This window comes from Rousettus aegyptiacus, unplaced genomic scaffold (genome assembly GCF_014176215.1).
Source record: "Rousettus aegyptiacus isolate mRouAeg1 unplaced genomic scaffold, mRouAeg1.p scaffold_m13_p_4, whole genome shotgun sequence".
NCBI lineage: Eukaryota > Metazoa > Chordata > Mammalia > Chiroptera > Pteropodidae > Rousettus > Rousettus aegyptiacus.
Window position 1 is genome coordinate 40,311,427 of NW_023416307.1, and position 16,802 is coordinate 40,328,228.

Genomic DNA, 16,802 nt, shown 5'->3' on the forward strand with positions numbered 1-16,802 from the left:
CAAATGCCTCTCTCGGATTGGCCTATTTCTTGGTTTTGACTTGGACGGTGGCCAGAGGAGGACAAGAGGCTTCTGTAAGGGACGGAGGGACTGAATGGAGGAACGGTTGGATGACATCTGAGGTACAGCTGCACATCGATTAGCGGCTGGACTCCAGGGACGTGGCAGCCGCCTCTGTGGTGTGGGTGCTGCTGGTGGCGACTGAGAGGAACTGGTGGCAGCGTGGACTGAGCCTGCTGCTGCTGCTGCTGCTGCTCCTGCAGCCGCCGCCGCTGCCGCAGCCACGGTAACGGGGCGGGGCGGGGGGGGGCGTTCCTGCCCTGCGGCGGGGCGTGGGGCGCTTGGCTTTCCAGAGCAGTGAGAGATGCAGGGGTACCCGAGGGTCGAGGGGGAGGAGGAAAACAAAGGGAAAGAATCTGCTTTCAGTTCTATCTCCAAGAGCCCTTCTCTTCCCCCTCTCTATGTTCCTCCTTCAGCCCGCCGTTTGCTTCAATTTCACCATTTAGGAGGTGAGGGGAATGGCCCTGGGCCTGCTATCCTTTATGCATCCCTCGCCATGGGGGCAAAGATAGCTCGCCAGATTTAGCAATAAAAATACAGGGTGCTAATTAAGATTAAATTTCAGATAAACAACAAATAATTTACTAGTATAAATATGTCCCCAATATAAAATAAAATTAAGATATAAAACGTTATTTTTTTTTGTCTGAACTTTAATTGGGCACTATTTTTTATTTGGCAGCCCTAGGCAAGAGTAACACTTGTGCACTTCCTAAACATTTACAGTGTGCTTTCATAGCACTCCTTATATGAGGAGTATCATGATAATCCATGTCAGGATAAAACCCAAAGGGCCTTGCCCAGGGTTACAAAACTAGCAAGTATTAGGGACAGGACACCTTAAAAGCTCATTTCAGATCTGTTGTCCTTTATGAGGTGTGCAGTTTGAAGAAAGACTCTAGGGAGTTCTTTCTCATTGTTAGAATGAATCTAGTTAGCAAAAGCAAATTTATCTTTCAGAGGAGTTGGAGAGTTGTTTTAGATTCAAGTTCTCCACTGTGGCATTTGCCTTATGTTTTTGGAAAGAAAGAACTGCATTAAACTGTCAAGGAATGTTTATTTACTATATGATATTGAAAGCACATTTTATATATTAAATCACAATGTCATATCTTTTGGCTTTGATGTCAGTGGAGAAGGTTATATTCATATGTATTACAAGAGATCTATATATCCCTATCAAGGTAGGGATTAAAGAAGTATTATATAGAAGCTAAGAGTTCAAATTCTGGAATGGGACACAGCCGGGTTCAAAGCCTATTCTACCACTTTGATGGCAGTAGACAAGTTATATAATCTCTCTGGGTCTCGGTTTCTTCTTTAAAATAGAGGTGATAATAATTGTACCCACTGTCATATTAAATCCTTGCCCAGTGCCTGGAACATTGAAAGCACTTAATTAATTTTAGCTATTATTAGCTATAATAATTTGACAATTAGTGTGAGTCTTTGGCCTAAATCATTAGATAATTAATTTAAAATTTTAAAATTTTTTATTGAAAAAAGCTAAGCAATTAAGAAAATTATGGATATCTTGAGTTTTGGTGAAAAGAAATGTACTGTTCATTAATGGTTAAGCAGGTATTTTAAACCATAATATACTGATTTATTAAATCGGATAGCTGTAAGCTTGGCTAATATATTCATATATTTATGTATCAGTCTCAGTCATTCTCCTCATGCATAATTTATGTGATTTTCCTTTTCATTGTGTTATAAACAGGAAGAAACATTACCAGGTATCAAGGAAGAGAAAATGACAGGGTGATGGTTTAAAGCCAGAAAATGGGTTCACAGTCAGTGGCTGTTTCTAGTGAGGTAGACTGAGTATGTTTTAAAAACTAAAGGTCAAGCTTTGTAGATGTTTTATATTTCTTTGTATATTGTTTTATTTCTTTGGTATTTACAGTGTTAATGTAGTTTACTTACAAACTATTCCCTAAAATTCCTCTTAGGAACTTCCCTTTTTTTCTACAAAATACTATAAAAACTTTTAACCACTTAGGAAGGAATATGGGATTTTAAAGATTCAAGTTTTAATCTTAACATCTACTATTTATTACTCAAGTGATCATAAACAAGTTATTTAACATATCTGAACCTTGGTTTATTTGTAATATAACTAACAAAAACCTCGTCCCACACTCCCCAAATTTATAAATACTATCTATTATTGCTAGCTATTATCCGCCTGGGAAAACTTCAACCACAGATGAATCCAACTATTTGTCTTCTTTGTGCCTGTAGCAAGCCTCCTAGAGGAGCTGGAGAAACTTGTACTCTGGGAAGACTTGGTACTAAAATTAATTCATGGTACAGTCAACTTCACCTGGGCTTTCAGCACTACGCAGCACGCCCCAGTGTTTTCTGGCTACCTCATTCTTCCATTTTATACTATTGCTGTTTCAAACCCTCTTTATTCTTTTCAAACTTCTAACAAGCCATTCTCAGCAAATGATCTCAGCGTTATTTAGAAAATACAATACCTGAGCTTCTGAGCTTCCTGCCAGCATATCCACCCACCCACCTTCATCTGTATCCATCCAACTTCCATAAAAGTCCTTCCTTCCCCTCTCACCATCTCAGGGATCTCTACCACCAGTTAGCTCTTCTGTCACCTACGTGGTTAACTACTCTATACTAAATTCTTTCCACCAGTATTTAAATATTCGGCAGTCTCTCCCTCCTTCAAGTAACCATTGTTTATGTCTCCACTCTTCCCCATACCTAACACGTTCTTCTCTCATTTAGAATCAGTTTTTAAGAATTGTCTACCCTGCCGTTTCTATTTCTTTACTTCCCTTTCTCTTCTCAGCTCACTCCTACTGTGGTCCATCCTCACCCCTCTACTAAAACTGTTTCTGCCGAGGTCACCAATAACTTCCTTGTCCCTAAACCCAGTGGACTTTTGACCTCTTAGCAGCATTTCACACTGTTAACCAGTGTTCAGGCAAACTACAGCATGTGGACCAAATCCAGCTTCAGCATGTTTTAATATGGCTTGTGAGCTAAGAATGGGTTTTACATTTTTAAGGAGTTGTAAAAGAAAAACAAAGACCATATGTGACAGAGATTCTATAGCCTCAAAGCCTAAAATATTTACTGTCAAGCCCTTTACAGAAAAAGGTTGCCAACCCTCTCTAGAGATTACTCCCTCCTTTTAGAAATAAATTCTTCTCCAGGCTCCCATGGCCCCTTATAAGTCTAGTTATCCTTTTACTCTTTTCTCCTCTCTTTCTCAGTCTCTTGCTGGATTACCAGACCCTTAGATGTTGGAATTCCTCAACACTTAAGGTTGGAAGAGAGATCTTCCCACTGTACACTCTGGATCTCATCTTGTGTATCTTTGTTGAAAACCCCAACTTTCTATTTCTAACTTAGGTTTTCTTTTGAGCATCATGAATGCATATTCAGCTGCCTGTTCATCCTCTTCACTTGGTGTGCTACAGGTACCCCAAACTCAAGATATTTGAAATTAAACTCACAGTCTTGTACTAATCCTGCTTTTCCTGCAGACTCTCGTAACTCAGTAGATTCTAGCATCATTGATCATAAAGTTAATGCCAGAAATTTGGGAGTCTTTGAACATCTCTCCCTTTCCTTTCCCCAGTCTTGCTCCACCCACATCAAAGCAATCACCAAGTGCTAGTAATTATGTTGCCTACACATTTTTAAAATCTAATTACTTCTTTCTGCCCAACACCACTGCATCCTTAAGTGTTCCATCATCTCTCGCCTGGTCAAATGCTTTAACATTCTACATGGTCTTCCTACTTCTCTCTGATCTTTTTAAAAATATTATTTTTTATTGAGATATAATTCACATGTCACAAAATTTACCCTAAGATATACAATTTAGTGGTTTTCAGTATATTCACAAGTTCAAACATCTTCACTATTTAATTCCAGAACATTTTCATCACCACAAGAAGAAACCTCATACCTGTTAGCAGTAACTTCCCATTCTTCCCTTTCCTCAGCCTCTGGTGACCACTAATCTACTTTCTGTCTATGGATTTGCCTTTTCTAGATACTTCTTTTAAGTGGAATCATACAATATGTGGTCCTTTTGCCTGGCTTCTTTCACTTGGTATAATATTTTCCAGATTTATCCACATTGTAGCATGTGTATCTCATTCCTTTTATGGCTATTATACCACTGTATGGCTATATTACTTTTTGTATCCATTTTTCAGTTGATGGACATTTGGGTTGTGTTTTCATGTCTGACCATTATGAATAATGCTTCTTTAAATACTTGTTAACAAGTTTTTGTGTGGACATATAGTTTCACTTTTTTTTTTTTTTTTTAATCTACATGTAAGAATGGGATTGCTGGTCATACAGTGACTGATTTTTTGAAGAACTGCCAAACTGTTTTCCAAAGTGGCTGCACCATTTTACATTCCCATCAGCAATGCAATGTAAGAGAATTCCAATTTCTCCACATCTTTGCCAGCACTCGTTGAGAGATATTGGTCTCTACTTTTTATCCTTCCTTCCTTCCTTCCTTCCTTTCTTTCTTTTTATTTGTACTTTCTTTGTCTATATTTGATGACAGGGTAATACTGGCCTTACAAATGAGTTGGAAAGTGTTTTCTCCTCTTCTATTTCCTGAAAGAGATTGTATAAAATTGATGTTAATTCTTTAAGTGGTAGAATTTTTCAGTGAAGATTTCTTTTTTGGGAGCTTTTTCATTACAGATGTATTTTTTAAATGGCTAAAGGACTATTCATTCAGATTACCTATTTTATATTATTTTTGGTAGTCAATGGTTTTCAAAGAATCAATTTCTTTTAAATTGTAGTATGAGCTTCAATTTATGAGGAATCATTAAAAGTTTTCATATCAGCATATTTCTAAAAATGGGCACATGGTCATGCAATTAATTACATAAGTATAAGTGACAAATACACATAATTACTCTAAGATCTAGAATTTATGGAAATAATGCAAAACCATTAATCTGTGGGATGCTGACAGTTTCTGCAATGAGCAGCATTTCTTGATGAAGTATATAAAGTTGGCTTTTTCTTTTATCTTCTTACAGTTGATACATAAAAATATGAGTTTATTAGAAATTTCTAGTAAGTGAGATTTATTTAAATTAACTATTATTTTCTCTCTCTCTCTCTCTCTCTCTCTCTCTGTCTCTCTCTCTCTCTCTCTCTTTCTCTTTTTTTTTTACATCCAGGAATGAGACTTTACTCAGGGCTCTGCTCAGTTGCTACCAATTCAGGGAGTCCTTCCCTGGCTACCTATTTAAAATAGGACTCTTATTTACTGTCTGACTTCTTCACTAAAAGGTAAGCTCTGTGACGGCAAGGACTTTATTTTGTTTTTCCGCTGTGTCTAGGACCTAGAAAGTTATTAAATAAATACATACATCTCTTTTAAGTTCACACAACTGGTGTTACTTTTGGTCCTATTTATTGGGGTGGCCTTGGGTTATCCTGTACATTTCTCATTCCTCATATCAGGATATAAAATTCAAATCTTAAATTTGGAAAGAAGCTGCTTTGAAGTCATCTAATCCAATCCCCTCCCAGTATAGCAGTCCTGCATGTTGTGTGCAGTCTGTTTTGTGGGAGTGTTCTGAATGGCAAGTGACAAGATTTGTTACGCATTACTAAGCACTTAGTGCTCTCCTACCATGAGCCAGTGACATGTTTCCACCCTACTACTCTGTAGTCCCTTGTCACAGCATAATTCAGTTTTGAGTCCTGCAAGCCCATAGTAGTTTAGTAGAACATGTGCCCTATAGCATTTTTCCTCAAAATGATATTTTCCCATTCATTAGAGACTGTGTTGTACTTCCTCTTGCAAGATTGTCAGACTGCACACCACATCGACTTCTTACTTCTGTCAGGCCTCCCAGAGTTTTAGGCTGGAAATGAAAACACAATAATCTTTCAGTATCGCATGATGAAATTCCCGTCAAAGGGCCTTGGCCAGATAAATTTTCTGCCAGGCATCTCTGAGTCTCATTCTCGGGCCTGAACAAACAGTATAAAGTGGTCCATTGAGAACTTACTTTTTAATCATTGTTCACGCATGCACAGAGTTTTTCTTTCAAATTAAACAGTAACTAGGTTTGTAGATCGGTTCATAGGGCTGCATCTCAACAGACTAACAACCGTAGCTTTGTTTCAGGGGGCACAGGATCCATGCCCTTTGTGTTATTGTTGTTAAGTTTAAATGCAGTTTTGCAACATGAAAACTGCAGTGGCATGTAATTAGTTGGAATCTCAGTTGTTTGTGATACATCTGTTGCATGCTGTCATGGGGAGGGGAAAATTCTCCTCTCTATCCTTGAGTTCTTATTGGCTGGACTGATAATAAAATTGACACAAGACCAGACTAACAGGAGAAAAAGCAATTTAACATGTGTGCATAGGAAATCATCCATGATACTTCAAGAAATGATGAACCAGCCAGCTTTTTGTACTTTTTAGACAAAGAAACAATATATTTGTGAAGAATTGACAGGACAAAGACACTTAGGTTTGGGTGCTCGTTAGTGAGGAATGCAAAGTTGGGGCTTGGGTAGTAAATTAGGAGGGGAGTAACAAGTTTTATTTATATAAGCTTTTTGAGTGGATTCCTTAACTCTAGCAATAAGGGTGTCTCCCTTAGGCCCCCTGCAGCAAGAAGGGCACCTTTCACAATGGAGATTTATTTCCTGCATCCAAGAAGGCAAGTGCCAGTGTACCCTTCTTGTACCAGCTGTTTATCAAGCAACTTTAATTCAAAATAATCAATATGGCATTGCGGGATATTTGGGGCAGCCTGCCCTGGGCCCTGACTCTGTTTTCAAAGCTCACTGCTATATTAGCTCTGAAATCAAGCTTTTCTTAACAAAGCTGTAGGCTTTACAAAGATCAAGGCTGTATATGTCAGTTTCCTATTGAAAAGATTTTTAAAGTGAATGATAAACAGTGACTATATATCAGAACAATTTGCAAAGGCAAAGTTCATTTCAGTAAATACGTATCTTCACACAGAAGAATAAGGATGGCAATGTTTGTTTTGGTTCTTTAATTATCTAGCTGATATCTTTAGGAAAGTGAGAATTCCAAGTTCGAAAAGGCATCAAAATCTAATTTAAAATGAGACACCTAAAGGGATTTTATCAATGAAGCAGTTTGGTTGGTTGTAAACGTGGAAACGGTTTTATGTTGTGCTTTGTAAAGGTTGTTTGCAGACCAGAATTTTAAACTAAACATAAACAGTTCAGCATTTAGCCATGTTCTTCAGAAGTCATTTGATAGAGACTTTATTTCTACAAAAAAAAAAAAAAGCTTTTGACTTTTAGATCCAAAAGCTAACTCTTGGCACTTGAATAGTATCTGGGAGCAACTTGTCATGCCTGTATTGTGGAATCGGTTTTCAAAATGAAAGGCAAAGTATGGTGGCCGTCACAGCACATACTAGTTATTGATCCTCCAGAGAGCACATGGTGTGTTAAATGGCAGACATCTTTATACACATTCCCATATTTTATCTAAGGCATTTTTTAACTAGCGATATTTGGGGTATGGGAAAGAAAAATAATTAGCCTAATTGTTTAAGCCAATTGCCATGCATGAATATTTTGAGGTGATACTAAGACTTTAATAGACTTTATTTTTTAGAATGGCTTTAGGTTTACAAAAAATTGAGAGGATAATATGAGAGTTCCCATATACCCTGCACTCAGTTCCCATATTATTAATATCTTAAATTAGTATGGTATATTTGTTAAAATTAATGAAGTAATGAACTAACATCAATACATTGTTATGCACTAAAGTCCAGAGTTTATTCAGATGTCCTTAGTCTTTACCTACTGCCTTTTTCTGTTCCAGGATCCCACCCAAGGATGCTATATTACATTTAACTGTGTTTTCCCCTCTTGGCTATAACAGTTCCTTAAATTCGTCTTATTTTTGATGACCTTGAACTTTTTGAGGAATATTGGTCCAGTAGTAGAATACCCTAGTATTGAAATCTGTCTCTTGTTTTCCTTAAGGTTGGACGGGGGTTATAGTTTTTTGGGGAGAAAGACCACAGAGGTACAGTGCCATTTTCATCTCATTAAATCAAGTGTTATGATTGTTACCGTTGACCTTGATTACCTGCTGAGGTAGTAGTTATGAGGTTTCTCCACTGTGAAGTTCCTCTTCCCTGTCCTGTTCCATATCATTGTCTTTGGGAAGAAGTCTCTATGCGCAACCCACATGTAAGCAAGATATTTTTTTCTTTTACTTTCCAAAATGGATCAAGATGCTTGTTTTGAATAAAGCAGAAATACGTTGAACCAAGAAATTAGGGATCAAATCCTTGAGAAATACCATAAATTAAATACAAGTATTCAGGTGTGCGTCATCATTGTAGTAGCAGATGGCGGGTTGGGTTAATTGTTACAATATAGCTGTGAAGTGCTATATTGTCCTTTCCCCTGCTGAAAGCAATTGTTTCCTACAATCTCTGTCTGGCTCATTTCTATAGTAAGACAGGGACGCTTGGTCTCAAACATCATGTCTTCAAGCATTATTATTAAAACTGTTATATCTACTTAATTGATGTGTTAACATAGTTAGTCATTGTCTCCTTTTTAAGGTTGTGTTGCTTTCTGCCTCAGTGCCAATCGATCTGCTACAAGACGTCAGAAGAAAGTTCATGAGAGATCTATTTTTAAATTCTGGTGAAGAAGGAAGAATAGACCCTTGAAAGGATCAATATTTTATAATAATTTTGAAAGTGAGTAATGTTTTTTCTAATGGTATACCTAAAAATTATAGCCAGATTTTTTTTAACCTTATTTAAGCTCTATTCTAAAATGGCAGAAACTAGTATCATGTCTAGGTATTTGTAATAAAGCTAGCAGAGTAGACACAAGAAGATAAACAGCTATACCAGATAGTAGAAAAACTAAGATGAACCTCTTTCATAAGTCCAGTGTACTTTGTTCTAAGACTAGTACAATAATATCTGTATTTAAACAGAATTAATAGAATGAATTTATAACTGTTCTCTTCCAATGGTAAGGATGAGAGTTAGAAATCAAACGGAATTTTATTGAGACTCTGATATGAACTAACATTTTCCTCTCTGAAATACTGTAGGGAAGGAGATTGTATGTTCTTCATGACATGTGAGAGACCCACCAGTACACAGGCTTTTCTTTTTCAGAACACAAGACAAAGAGCAGCTGGTTTCTGAGAAAAATATGAGCCAGGAATTTCAATTTCTGATGTGATAAGAGTGGTTCTTACCCAGCACTGTTAATTAAGCCACTGTTACAATCTAATTATTTTCTTGATAAACTGAGGCAGGAACTAATTACAATGTAGCCGTGAAGTGCTGCATTGTCTTTGCCCCCTGCTCAGAATAAAACTGTTTCCATCTTAGCCCTGTGGGCCGTGGTGCTGCAGCCACCAGGGATGCATGGTCTCACACATGTTTACCATTTAAACACTGACTTGATCGATGACTCTTGAGCATTAAGTCTTGTTAATATTTTGTAAGTGGTGACAGAAAGAGACATTATCAAGAGGGAATTTAGATAAGGAACAAACTACATTTAGGTTACTACTGACTTATTGGGAGTTCAATTCCTTGTTTAATTACAATATTTATCTCCCAAAAGCTGGTTTTGAGGGGAAGATTTTTAGTTGTCTTCGTCAGCTCAAGCTATGTGGGAGAATAAAGACCATACTCTGCAGTGAACAGTATGCTGTCTATGCAAGTCATTACTGTTTTGTGGCCTAGAAGACTGCAGCTTTTGAATCAAAATGTAAACATATACTATTGTACTTCAGGCTCCTGATTTTTATGTACAACTAGTGTTATGGTTATAAACGATGATGAAAATTATATTCTTGTGAAAATTATATTCTTAGTTGAATATATGTCCTCTTCATTGAATTACTTACTTTTATTCCAGTGAATTAAAGTCATGTATTGCTTTTCAAGTGTGGTTTTGCCAACCTGATTACCTTGAAAATCAGATAAATGAATCAGAAAAATAATATTATCACCTAGTAATGTGATAAGATGCATTAAATTATACTTTGAGAAGATTCATGGTTGATCAAAACACAGTGCGAAAGCAAATGTGAAATAAAAAGGCCAGATTTTGGACTTTAATCAGTTGATATTCAAAGGAAAATCAGTAATGCTTTTATATCTGATTGCCTTGGCTTACACATGAATCTTTTTTTAGCTAAGTTGCCCATTTCTTGTGCTTTCTTGATGATTCCTCTATAATTGGAATTTTCTGGTAGGAATTTATGCCCTGGTATAGGTATAGAGGCTTTATCACTAAATAAATTGAACGATGTCTCGCTACTAATGTAAAAATAACCTTGTTTTTTAAAAAATGTAGTAGTTGATAAGAAAAGGTGACAAGGTGGTACTCAGAAATGGCACTGGCCTGATTTAGAACACAGATTCATAAATGAAACAGCATGTCATTTGGATAAAGAGTGAATCAGTATTTTCATATTTGTTTTTCTCTTGTCCTGGTTATTTGATATTTTAAGTTGCTCCAGCCATTTTTGATTGGTTGTATTATGTATTTTGGTGGAGAGCCGTGGTGGCAAACATAGCTCAGTCACTTGCGTTGCAGTGTGCAAAGTGTCAGAAAGCAGTGATAAATGCAGGTGGCCATAACAAGTTTTTGGAGGTTTGCTTCCTCACACTGGAACAAGTTTTAAGTCCTGGATCAAGTCTGGCCAATAGAACTCTCTGCAGTGACGGAAATGTTCTATATCTGTGCTACCCAACACAGTAGTGACGGGCCATGTGTGGCTACTGAAATGTAGTTAATGCAACTAAAAAACCAATTTTTTTTTATTTAATTTTAATTAATTTCAACTTAAATAGCCACGTGTGGCTAGTGGCTATTGTATCGGACAGTATAGTCTTAAATCATAGTTAACATTCCAGAGTTTATATTTGCAGTTTATAGTTCCAAAAGTGTGTCGAAATGAATTACATAACTGTTCTTTTTGCTTTGCTCCTGGTGTTTCTATCTGTCCCAGGCTGACACCTGCTCTTGGCCCACTTTGGTATGTGATTTCATTTAACTGCCCAAACTAAAACTGTAATCTGCTTTGTAAATAATAATGTTCAAGATACCCGATAGAATCCAATCTTGCAGCCAAATGAACTCTTTTGCACTAACTACAAAAGACATCATTTTTTTTTCCTAGATACTATGATTAGCATCTACACCTCCAATTACAAGTATTCTAGGTATAATCTTGACAAATAGCCACTTATAGATAACAAGTAGCTCATATTGTTAGTGCTTCCTATAGTATTTGGTAAGTAATATTCTGATTAGTAATTTTTCTTTTGTTCAGAATTGGCAGTGGGAGGAAAGCAATGGCCATAAGCATTGAAGAAGACAAAAGGATTCTTCACTGAGACTTTCTATCATACTATAGTGGAAGAAATTTCAATGAATGTGGCTGGCCTTATCTTATTCTTTGGGTGATATAGTTTTGAATGTAGTGTTCACTGTTGCTAAATAAGTGACTGCAACATGCATTATGCTTCTTTCTTTGGGAATATTTAAATCTTATCTGAGTATACATAATAGATCAAAAATACAGATTTTGATAACAAAGTGACTTCAGTCACGAGCTCTTTTGAGGAAAATCATTGACTTTTTCCTCTTTCAAGTTAGGCTATTGGGATTGTGTATAAAAGATGAGACTGTAAAAATCTTTCTTAGAAATTTATTTTCCTAGTTTTGTAAAACTAGTTATACTGAGTGTTCTCTATCATTTAAAGAAATATTTGTGGACTGAAAATTATGTGCTGTATATAAGCAGCCAATTCAACTAGGATCTGCCTTTATTGTGTTAGTCATTAGACTGGATAGAATAAACTTTTAAATAATTTAAAATATATATTTGAATTCATTTTGTTTGGTATTGTGTTTTTATTCAATAAAGTATTTCATGAGTGGAAACTTTTGCTAAACACCAGCAATAATTATATCCGAGGGTTAAATCCCAGAAAAATTACCATATTATATATGGAATGTCCCATAAATTACAATAAAATACATTTTTAAATGTTGTTTGGTCCTTATTACTTTAAGATTTGTACTTTTTGCCATAACTTCATATTTTCAGAGGAAGAAAATAAAATGGCATTTTATAATATATATTTTATTTTAATTACAAAATTACACACAATGGATATAGGACATGTGGCATTTCACTAAAAGATTTAACAGTTCTAAGTTGACTGCAGCTTGGAAGCAGCTCGAAGACCGATCCATTGCAGGTGTTCACCAGCACCGTGTGCTCAGCATTATCTTCTTTGAGGAAAAAGAAGCGTTAGAATGTAAAATTTCTCTCCCTCCATTTCTCTTTCTCCCATGTGGCAAACATTTCCTGGTACATACAGTGTAGCTATTTAACAGCAAGGATTTCTATTAATAAACTAATGAATCAGTGAAGTTCTTTTTCCATTACGATAACATGGAGTTGCTATAATAGGTCCTATCACTGAAGGATTGACATTGAGTATGATCTTTGTTTTTTTCTACTCACAAATTACTCATCTAGCAATCCTTGTCTTGACCACAGCTTATAATTTGTCAAAAGAACCACTCTGACAGGCAGTGAATGTTATGCTGGTTGTTTCAACTGGTACTGCCTAGAAAAAGATTTGGTAATGAACTTCTAGGTGAAAGCCCTCTGTCCTTTCTAAGCCCTGGTACTGATGCTTGCATTTATCATAAAACTGCTGTTGCAACAAAACAAATGCTAGGATCCCTGGAAGTATGAGATCAATTAAAAGTCATCATTGTCTCTAGTAAGTAACTATGCTAAAGGAGATGGTAAAGAAGAAGATGTAGGGGATGTCACCTATCCCGATGTTCACCCCCTACAGAGATTGGAAGTCAAGTGGAGAGAACTGCGTAGAGACAAAAACAAGCGAGCATGACTTGTGTTCTATTAAGAAAACGTGTACCTAGAAAACTTACTATGAGGCCTTCGCAGCCCTGTTGAATGACGTGGATTTCATTTAGGATCAAGGTGATCCATCCAAGGACACCTTTGATTACTTTCCTGAATGCAGTAGCATGAGGTACCACTTCTGCCACAACCGCCCCTCCCAGGCCCTGCTCCCACTTTCTTCCTCCTCCGTATGTGGCCCTCTGCTGTCCTTCCAACACTCTTAGGCTTCCTGTGTGCCCTTCCAAGCATCAGAGCAACTGCTCCCTTGATGTTTTCAGTCTGATGACTCAATATGTTCAAAACCAAACTTAGCATCTTGCTACGGTGCTACTTATCTCATTACCTTGAATGTCATTCTCTTATCCAGACGTTATGGATTAATCCTGTATCCTGCAAATCTGCTGTAACCACTCATTAGTTCTAGGAGGGTTTTTTTTGGTTGATTCTTTTGGATTTTACATAAATAATCCTGTCATCTGCAAACAAAGATAGTTTTATATCTCCTTTCCTATCTGTATACTCTTATTATGATGTTGAAAACCAGCGGTGAGATGTTTAAAAACTGTTCTGTAGTTTTATGAATGGGTCTCAGTCTCTAAGTGAGCCTCTGCCCCTCAGCTGCGAACTTCATATGTGCTTCTTATTTCTTCCATTTACTCCTAACCCCACCCTTCGATGGGACAGTATAGCTAGATGATTTATGTCATATCCATTAAACACTAAAAGCGATGTTGCTTGCAGGCTGATTTGAGAGGGCTGCCATATGGATTTATACTTATTCCCCAACCTTCAACGCTCATTGACTAAAACTGTACTGGGGAAGGGGTTTCGTGGGATGCAAGACGGGCGATGCAAATCAACAGTTCTGGGCAAATAGGAAGAGTCGGTTCCTGTCCTCAGTTCAGTGTAATTATGAAATTTTAAAACCAAAACTTCCCTTCCAGAACAGCTTGAATTGTTTAGCCACTGTTTACGTTAATTATAATTAAACTCCACAGATAGTTTGACCTAATGAGGGGAAGATTTAGGAAAGGTAAACTACTCTTTTATAGTACTCGGCTTCTCTTTTATAATAAAAGAACACCTAACTCCTCCAAGTTGAACAAAGGCGGCTTTTCCCAACCAAAAACAAAAGCACTTCCATGATCTAAATTCATTCATTACAACTAAACAATATTGCCCATGACTCTTGCTTTGCTGATGGAGATCACACACATGCGATTAACACCCACTCTTCCGGTTTACACAGATTCTTAAAGCTTCTCTAAAGCATATCTTCTACCTTCCTTATTCAAAGTGCAAGATGGAGAACTGGGGAGAAGCCTACAGGCCTGCCCAGCCTGGACAAAGAAAATGCTGAGCCCTACAGAAAATAAAGCAATCCCCACAATACATGCAAAGCTTAGCAACTGTCCAGAACAGAATGCTGTGGGTGCAGCTTCCTTTGTGTGCTCGCAATGCAGTTCAGTGACCAATCCACAAACTGGAAACTCCAGGGCTACCCCTGTTCGAGCCTAGATTTATTGTGTAACCTCAAGCACCCCTCACTGCGCTCTGATGTGGTGACTTCATCTGCAAAGTAGGGACAAAAATCGATGTATTGTTATTGAGGGGATATAAAAATTACAGATGACTCAGAGCCTGCTAAAAATAGGAAACGGGAAAGACTATGGAAGAAAACAGGACAAAGAACTTCTTAAAGGAAAATATGTAAACATTCGGATCATAACTTAGGCTTGTTTCTATTGGAATTGAGAAGAAGGAGCAGACATCTTTAGTATTCTCTTTCTTACCAGACAAAAGTAGTCAGAAGAATAAGGAATAGAAGTAGGAACATCAGAAAAGAAAGTTGAAGACCCTACCCTAAATACTTTTCAGTTTCAGAGCTGTGCCCTTCAGTTACTCAACAATATTTCTTCGCAAGGGAGCTTGTTAAACTTTTCTGGAAGCAACGAGTTTGTACACCTAAAGGCCACAAATTTCCCTAACAATCTTTGATTTTTTTTTTCTACTTCATTCATGCTGTAAACTCATTTCTTGGAGTCTTTTTTTTTTTATGGTTAGCAATATTCAGTAAGTTTCAAGTGTACAATTCAACAGTAAGGCATATGTATTGTGTGTTTACCACCCATAGTTAGATTTCTTTTTGTCACCGCATATTTGACCCCCTTTACTCCATCTACCTCCCCTCTTCCCCTTACCCTCCAGTAACCACTACAAGTCCATTGTCCTTGTCCTTGAGTCTCAGTTTGTCCTATTCGTTTGTTGCTTTTAGGTTTATATCCTACATATAAGTGATATTACATTGTTTTCAACTTTTCTGTCTGGCTTATTTCTCTTAGCATGATTATCTTGAGGTCAATCCATGTTGTTGCAAATAGCAATATTTCATCTCTTCTTATGGCTGAGTAATATTCCATTGTATATATGTACCACAGCTTCTTTAGTCAATCATCTATTGTAGGATACTTTGGTTGCTTCCATGTCTTGGCCATTGTGAATAATCCTGCTATGAACATCAGCATGCAAATATCATTTTCAAGTCTTTGAGGTAAACACCCAGTAGAGGGATTGCTGTATCATATGGTAGATCAATTCTTAGTTTTTTGAGGAACCTCCATACTGTTTTCCATAGTTGTTGTACCAATTTGCAGTCAACTTTTCTGATCTTAAAATACTATGTAAAACCTGCTATAAACTTTGAAGTGTTGATAAAGATGATGAGTCCTGTACTTTAAGTTCAAGTTAAACAACCTCAGTGTCTGATGTTTCAATTGATCCGACAGGCATGTAAGTATTTGCTGTGGAAATACTTGTACAAGGCATGGTGGGAATCATGAGGTAGCATTTTGTGGTTTCCAGTCTGAAAGCACCTACAATCCAGTTGATACAAGACTCATGGTGCCCCATGAAAACACAGTTCCCATGGACAGTCGCAAGTCACAGTGAGACAGCCTGTCAGCGCTAATTTGGGCAATTCTAGCTCCAGGCACAATAGGAGTATCCTTAGGAGTAGAGATCAGTGACAGTGGGTTGGGAGGGCCTGAGGATGAAAGGATTTGGGTGATTGCAGAAAGGGGAACAGTCTGTTTTAGGCAAGAAAGGACGGAATCACAGTGTGCCCAATATTTGAGAAACTGGGCATGTATTTGAAAGCGGAGAGGCTGGGGCCTGCTCATGCAGAACCTTGAAAGGGAGGCAGAGGAGCCAGTGACTGCTGTGGGGACAACAGAAGTCATAGAAGTTTGTGTTTTTGTTTTTAATAGCTCCCTGTCAACGCATATCAAGCTTTCTGCAAAAGGGGCTACTCTAGCAGTGGCTCGCAGGGCGGATGCAGGAGGGCTGGAGATCAGGTCGCCAGTCCTGTCAGGGCCTCGTGTGGAAGCATGAGGTGAGGAGGCTCTAGTCCAGGTGACACAAGTGGGGACGGAAGGAAGGGAGAAGGGAGACCCCCTCGGGAAAAATGAAACCCCAGCAGTCCCTGGGGAGTGGTCTGGGATGAGGTTTGGGAGAGGAGGAGTTGTGAAAACTGGTTTCAAGCAAAGCTGATAAAGGAGGGAAAACTGGTTTCCTGAGTTAGCGGCGGGGCAGAACGTGTTTGTGTCAGACTTGCAGTGAGTGTGAGGTGCCGGAGACACAACAGGTGAGCTGTCCGGCAGGTAATGAGAGCGGAGGGCGCTGGGACCGCAGGGCGAGGGTCACTCTGAGCGTACAGAAGACGGCTGCTATGCACGTGGTGGAGAGATGAACGGAGAGGCCTGGAGGAAATAAACTCT

General features: G+C 37.9%; 1 long non-coding RNA gene and 3 other non-coding genes across 6 annotated transcripts; all 4 read left to right on the top strand.

Moving 5' to 3' along the window:
• The first annotated feature begins 380 nt into the window (after positions 1-380).
• Positions 381-12,136, top strand: LOC107507024. Of its 3 annotated transcripts, none has more exons than XR_004950344.1 (4): positions 381-1,878; positions 5,256-5,367; positions 8,073-8,803; positions 11,413-12,136. It is a non-coding gene; the product is annotated as an uncharacterized LOC107507024 (long non-coding RNA). The 3 variants fall into 3 exon arrangements; XR_004950343.1 differs by lacking the exon at positions 381-1,878 and adding an exon at positions 4,107-4,484; XR_004950342.1 differs by lacking the exons at positions 381-1,878; positions 5,256-5,367 and having other exon boundaries at positions 5,378-8,803.
• LOC118602340 lies at positions 8,449-8,579 on the top strand. The gene has a single exon (XR_004950682.1). It is a non-coding gene; the product is annotated as a small nucleolar RNA SNORA63 (small nucleolar RNA).
• Positions 8,859-9,033, top strand: LOC118602370. Its single transcript, XR_004950707.1, has one exon. It is a non-coding gene; the product is annotated as a small nucleolar RNA SNORA81 (small nucleolar RNA).
• LOC118602339 lies at positions 9,373-9,504 on the top strand. Its single transcript, XR_004950681.1, has one exon. It is a non-coding gene; the product is annotated as a small nucleolar RNA SNORA63 (small nucleolar RNA).
• Positions 12,137-16,802: the final 4,666 nt, after the last annotated feature.